Source organism: Scylla paramamosain, chromosome 38 (genome assembly GCF_035594125.1).
Source record: "Scylla paramamosain isolate STU-SP2022 chromosome 38, ASM3559412v1, whole genome shotgun sequence".
NCBI classification, from domain to species: domain Eukaryota; kingdom Metazoa; phylum Arthropoda; class Malacostraca; order Decapoda; family Portunidae; genus Scylla; species Scylla paramamosain.
Genome location: NC_087188.1, coordinates 5,843,919 through 5,851,260, shown reverse-complemented (window position 1 = coordinate 5,851,260; position 7,342 = coordinate 5,843,919). Strand labels below are relative to the sequence as shown.

Below are 7,342 nucleotides of genomic sequence, written 5' to 3'. Positions count from 1 at the left end.
AAATTTTGATACATAGTGTAATAGGTCTACATAACATATTTAGGAAACTATAATGTACTTTTTGTAATTCAGACCATCACTTCTTTCTTTTTTTTTTTTTTTGTCTAATGTGGAAAAGAGAGAGAGATAGAAAAAAAAAAGTATATTCTCAGAGCTCAACACAGGAGATCGCAATGTTTTGGGTCTGTCTGCTGATCGTAAGCTCTACCCACAGACTCAATAAGCTCTGCCTATTGGCTCAACTGGATGGATGGGAGCGGAGCGGAAGACCGTCTCCTCTTATTAAAACTCCTTGACTAACTCAAAGCACGGAGCTGGAAAAGTGTTTCAAAAATTGAAAACGGCTGCATTGGTATTAGTAAATACTATAGTGCCCCCATCATCTCCACGTCTTTTTTTAAATATTCCGTGGCACTATATAAATATATGTTCATTTGTGTAATGATTGCATCAGCCCAGAAAATTAACCCTCTTAAATATTCGGCAAGTCAAATTTCATATTGTATGTTTAATGTGAGTTAATTACTCGATTGAGGGTAGTTGATCACATAATAACTTTTTTGGGGGTTAACAATTAATGTCTCATTTAACAAGGTGGGAAAACATTAACCACTCTAACAGGACATTATTAAAAATAACCCCAGGAAGAACATATGCTCCTGCAACTAAATTTTTTCCACATTACTTGATCAATTGCACTAATGGGATAATAGTTCCCAGTGTTGTACAATAAGGGAGAATATAGAGGAAATTAAATGGCAAGCCAGACAGCCGAAGGGGACACCGTGAGTGGCTGAGAGGCACTTGGCAACTTCCAAGATACGGTATTCACAAAGAAGTGCACGGGTTGGTGGGTGGAGGTCGCTAACCTACCTGAGAGTGCTCATTGGTTGCTGGCGGTGATATGTCACTGACTCAACGTGACATTGTTTACAAACTTTGTTGCCTCGCCAAAAAGTAGCCACAGCCATTACTCATCAAAATCTCCAGTCGTCAGTGTTCCAGTCATGGCCAGCGAACCGTCAAAAAAAATAAATAAATAAGACCTTGGTTCACCGACGCCGAGACCATAGCCTTGATGGAGGAGGTAATTCTGTGATTCGGTGATTCTGGGAAGGCTAGAAAACAAAATCACCGCAAAGAAGAAAATCAAGGCTTGGGAGGAGGTGACTACGTGCGTCAGCACAGGCAGCCGAGTGGGCAGGTCTTCTGAAGAGCACCGTAGGAAGTTTAAGGACCTGCGAAGCCATATTAAGATCAAGGCTGCTGCAGAGCAATGCCATGCTGCAGGCACTGGTGAGTTCATTGGTTTTGCCTATCACATTTTCGTCAGCATAGTTGCAGACCTATCATGATGTGGTTGACAGAGCAGAGGGATAGAGGGTTATAGGGATTGAATTACTGTGATGTAACCGAACAGGTGTGAGGTCCTCGAGCAGATGAGTGAAGTTATGTCTTTTGGTTTTATTCTTTCGTCAGTCTCAACATGGCTTCTTTTTTTTTTTTTATCTTTTTCATTACATAGAGTTTCTCAGTCAGAGCAGTTTGAACCCATATATATCCACTGCAAATTAGAGACGTCGCAGTGAGGCTGGTAGATACCTATCAGCGCCAGCATTTTTAATTGTCTCCGATTTCCTGGGGCAAAGGGGTGTCTTAGCTAAATTTGAAATCGATGTGCAGGAAAAGTACAGCATGAATTGCTGCACAAGTGTATCTAAAAATAAAAAAAAATAACCCTTAATATTAATATTCATACTTACTGGTGTATGATAAGGCTTTGTTAATTGAATTATAAGATAAAACTAAAAATAGGTAATTATTTTGTTTTAAGTAAGTATGAACAGTAAAAATAAAAGGATGTTGATTTCGGCTTGTGCATTTTATCTGGGAATGTTGAAAAATATCAGATATCACTGACACGTCCTGTATATGAAATCAGTGAAATAAAAAAAAAGAACAGCACCGGTGGCGGACGTACGACGTACTTATCTTGATCATGATTCTGCAGTTAAAGAAAGCGCCGCGCGCCTTAGGAAGGAGTGTAAAGTGTAAACAATAGCCTCTCAGTTCTGCCGATACAAAGGCCTTTACTTTGCTTTACTATATCCAGAATAGGGTATAGCTCGTTCTTTCAGGAATTTTCTTAATTCCGCTGTAGTCCATGATTGTGGCGGTGATGTATCCATTGTGCAGGGTAGTCGAGTAAGCGTGGTCCTGTGTTTTGGTTTGCTCGCTGCCCAAGTACCCGAGGATAGTGATCGTACCGCAAAAATGAAGTCTCTGATACAAAATTATATTTTCTTTACATTAAATGGATTTGCCTGTTGTTTAGTACATGAAAATGCAAGTATATATTAGTATACTTCCATTGAGGTCAATAGAAAATTACAGATTGCCTGCCTTGATACACTTATAGGCTCTTTTAAGAATATCATCTGAAATTATGAATAGAGGCTCAAACAATGTCATGTGCTGTCAGTTATCACGAAATTAATTGACTTAAAATTCAGACGCATTACTGTGCAACGATACACCTTTGTAAGCTTGTAAAACCTTGCCCCAAAAAGTATTTATTTTCCGGCGAGAATTAAAAATTCTGGCGCTATCTGGTATCAAAACGCTCACTGCGACGTCTCTAATTACTTATGATGCTGACAGCAATTTTTAAAATATTTATCTGTACCTATTTTGGGGAAGAAAGTTAATGTAGTTAGGTTTCTTTGGTTAGGTTATGTCATTTTGTTCTGTTGATGGGCTTTTATACAGTCAAACGGTTTGTCAAACCCGTTGTCCAACTTGCTTGTCAAGCGGTTTGAAGAGGTGCCAATCAAACCAAACGCACATCAGACCCCGGTTCTCAACTCAAGTGTGACTAGCGCTTTTGTAAAGGAAAGATATGCCTCTTGACCAGGACTATTTGATTGCCATTGCCTTACCGGTGGCACTTAGGTAGAAAAAAAAAATCAAAGTGGACAAAGGACTGGCTGTTAAAAATATATCAACATTAACATACCAACTTGCGTGTTGATTTGAAATTAGAACCAGATGGCTGGTGTAATTATTCGAGGTTTGATGTTGCATGTTCTCACACGCAAACGGTTTGTGGATGAGTTAAGCCCCGCCCACAAAAGTTAGGCTCGATCAGACTTTCTTCAAACCGTTTCACCAACATGTTTGACAACCAAATAACCCGTTCACACGTTGACATCACTTAAAACACCTGTCTGTCAAACAGGGTTTCACAAACTGTTTGTGTAAACGGGCTGTTAGATTACTTAGGTTAGGCTAGTTTATTGGTTGCGTTTGGCTAGGTAAGTTTGGTTTGGTTAAATTAGTTTGGTTAGGTTAATTAAGGTTTGTTAGGTTGGGTAGGATGGTAGTGCATGACAACAGGATGGCGGCGATAGTGAGTGGCTGCTTATTTGTGAGGGCCAATCTATCTTTTTCTCGTATATATGTATCTGTTTTGTATGAATCTGCTTTTTGTTTTTATTGCACATCATTAGTTTCAGAGGTTGATGGTGGATCAGGGAGTAAAAAATGATAACTAATGATTTGTGGGAAAAAAAAAAAAGCCTATTAATTAGTAACAGGCTAAAAAAAAAAAAGTCATCCATAATTGAGAAAATGGTGAAAGAATAAAAATTTGCCCTCTGGCATATTTGCTTATTATTTTATCTTGACCAAATTCCATATGAAATTTAGTTAACTAATGTTTAAGGCATTGTTTTGGGCAATATGACAATTTCCTTACATGACTTTGTTGTATAATGGGAGATAAAAATTATTTCCTGCTCACCCTTTGGGACCCAAACTGCTAAAAAAAGATAAATAAGATAGATAGATAGATAAGGGTACGTTTGGTAAGTTAGATTGATGACAGCAGTGCTTAAAACCCTTCCAGTTATATAGCAAAAGTTTGCTATTGTGTACATGTAATTTAATGTTGGTGCTGTTATAAAATCTACCCATAACCATGACCCATACCCATAACCATAACCAAGAACCTACTAAGCACAGTAGCTGTGGAAGTCAGGTTTGAGACAGTGATCACTGCAGTACATTAAAACTTCAAAATGACCAGTAATACATTAAAATATTACAACAGGTGGATTTAGCTTAACATGGGAGTTACAACAGGTGGATTTAGCTTAATATGGGAGCTTCTAACCGGCTAATAACTGCAACTTTTATATCCATGCAGGTGGGAGACCTGCGGCCAACAAAACTTACACTGACATGGAGCTGGTCGTCCAGTGAATGCTGTCACCCATAGCATTTGCAGGACTGCCAATCCCTGACAGTGAGGGTGCCGTATTGGGTAAGTAAACTAAAAAAGGACAATTTGCATTTTGGAAATTATTACCATTTTTAACTTAAATTACAGTAATATAATGTAACATTTAAATATGGTAAAGCACCAGCTTTCATGGGGCCAGAAGGGCAACAGAGCCACTACTCAGCTTCCAAAGTTTATAGATATCTGCACACTTGAATATCAATTCAGCAAAACTGTGTAATAGGTATAGACATGAGAAAGTTGACTGCTCATTAAATATAAGCTGATAGAAAAAAAAAAAATTACCAGCTTATTCTTTCCCTGTAGTAATGTAAGCACTTTTTATTTATTTATTTTTATTTATTTTTTTTCAGGATTGTCAGGCCACCACAGCCATCCACTCACAGTGGTGCTGAAACCATCCAACCCTCTTCTGGTAGTGTTGCTGGGTCTGGAGGGGCCTCTTTATTTAGTGGTGCTATGGGGCAGTCATCTGAATTAGTAACAGTGGATGAGGGCACAACTTGTGAAATCATCCATGTTTCAGATGACTTCATCTAGTGGTGAATAACTGTGCTTCTTGTTCATGTTTACATGCATTCAGTTTTGTTCTCCAGTACATATCTATAAACACTGAATGTACATGTATCATATGTGCCATACTTTTCAATTGTCTGTCTTCATTACAGTCAATTAATATAGTAATTAAATGCCTTGTATTTGTATAATACATTAGCAAACAATTTATTTTACACTCATTTGTGTTATTACTTCAGCTTTCCGGATCCAGATGACATCCACCCCCCCAGCAGCTTTGCAGCTGCCTGCGGCTCTGCCTACACCTCCCCAACCATCAGCAGCTTTGCAGCCACCTGCAGCTTTGCCTGCACCTCCCTAGCCACCAGCAGCTGTGCAACCATCTGCAGCCTTGCTTGCCCTTCCCCATCCACCAGCAGCTGTGCAGTTGCCTGCAGTGCTGCTTACATCTCCCCAACCACCTACAGCACCCCAGCCATCACCACCACCAGTTGTCCAGCAAAAAGTCGCAGCAGAGGGCGCACCCAAACTCTTGCAAGTAACTCTCCTGTTGTTCTTGCTGGTTTGAGCTGTTTTTTTTTTAGATACATCTCTCAGACATTTAAGATATTGATTTTAAAAGTGTCTTACCACTACAGCAGGATTGCATGATATGTAACTGGACATACCATGTATTTTGTAATTTGTAGTACAGTCATGTTTTCTTCTTAAATTTATTGCAGGTGGTTGCTCAGACCATGAACTATTGGTGCAGGTGATGGAATCACAGTGAGCTTTCCAATTCTCCATGGACGAGCTTGTGATGGTGCAGCAGGAACAGGGGGAAGCTATATGGCAGGGTATGCAGGTTCTCCAACAGATTGCAGGGGCTCAGCAACAGATGGCTGCAGTGCAACAGCAGGCTCTTCAGCAGATTGCTGCATCACAGTAGCAATGTGTTGAACTTCAAAGACAATTGATGCAATTATGGTTTAATAACCAGCAGCAGTAATATAAACATTATTTATGTAAATGTTTAGAATTACATTAAAATTCATGTAATTTTTGTAATATCTGTTAAATTTCATTTCAGTTTTCTACATAAAATACTAGTTATAAGTACTGGACTCCCAGATTGGGGGTTTAGTACTTAAGGAGGAAAAAAAAAAAAAAAAAGCATGCCTTGGGGTGTGTTGGAGATCAGTAACCTGCAGCAACTTTTCTGCATCCTGGCTTATTGTGCAATAATATCTTGTGATAATTCATTCTGTTTACGAATATGGCTAAACCAAAGAGTATTCATCTGAGAGTATTGTGCAGATCATGTGCCTCAAGGAAGCAGGTCATTCGGTGAGAGAACTGAACAGTTGGCAGCATCCAGGACAAGTATTGGTCATGGCTGTTCAGGGAGGAGGGGAATTTTGATATGCCTGAACCTAAAAAAACAGTCTGGGTGCCCCTGGAAGATAAATAAGAGGGCTGTTACTGTCCTAAAGCATGCAGTGGTCTTGACATCAGACTCCACTGCATGTTTTAAGACAGTAACAACCCTCTTATTTGTCTTCCAGGGGCACCCAGACCATTTCTTTGGTTCAGGCATATCATGATTCCTCCTCCCTGAATTGTTGTGACCAATGCTTGACTTGTCCTTGATGCTTCCAACTGTTCACTTATTTCTTTCACTAATTGACCTGCTTTCTTGAGGCTCATGATCAGATGAATACTCTTTCGGTTTAACCGTATTAGTAAACAGAATGAATTATCACAATATGTTATTGCATAACATATTGCGTATACACCATGATGGGGAAAAGTTGCAGGTCACTTCTCTCCAACATGCCCCAAGGCATGCTGAGGGGAGGCTGTGAGTCAGTGGTGTGAAGCTGAGGGATGCAGTGACGTCATGGCAGGGCCTGCTACTTTTGGCTAAAATGGTTCACTCTCAAGAGGACAATGCTTTTTTGCCATAAATATTGGACCCCCAGCCAAGGGATCCAATACTTGTTTAGTACTGTATGTTTGAATTTCTTCCTTTAGTCATGCCTAGAGTACCTTGTTTTTATTTGTCATTTCTTATTTCTTATATTTTCTCATTTCTTTGTGCTGTGATTCATGCTAGTGATACTACACTGTGATATCTACAATGCCTTAGTATTACTTAAAGTACAAATATAAGGTCAGATTGTTGTATGGTTACCTGTGGGCCATTCTTATACATATGTTTATTTACCTTTACTAACTTTACAGGCCCTGAGGTATACTCATATTTGTTTATATGTGTGTTATTCTTATTTTTATGTTTCTTTTTCTTTGTACCTCTTGTGTTTCCAAAGGCTTGGGTACTTGATAATTATTATCTATTTTATTTTTTTTCATAAATTAAATCTACAGCACTTTTTGTACCAATTTGTATTATTCATACCTAATATTTGCAAGCTTTTTCATTCTGAGATTAAATAAAATGTTGCAGTGATCTCTTTAATTTAGTATGCACTGATGCATGGAAAATCATCATTTCACTCATTACATGATTATTAACACATG

The 7,342-nt window shown here is 38.8% G+C and overlaps 1 long non-coding RNA gene across 1 annotated transcript; it reads left to right on the top strand.

Moving 5' to 3' along the window:
• The first annotated feature begins 578 nt into the window (after positions 1-578).
• LOC135091622 (uncharacterized) lies at positions 579-6,752 on the top strand. The gene is made up of 5 exons (XR_010262574.1): positions 579-1,296; positions 4,208-4,324; positions 4,657-4,845; positions 5,059-5,357; positions 5,542-6,752. It is a non-coding gene; the product is annotated as an uncharacterized LOC135091622 (long non-coding RNA).
• The last annotated feature ends 590 nt before the right edge of the window (positions 6,753-7,342 follow it).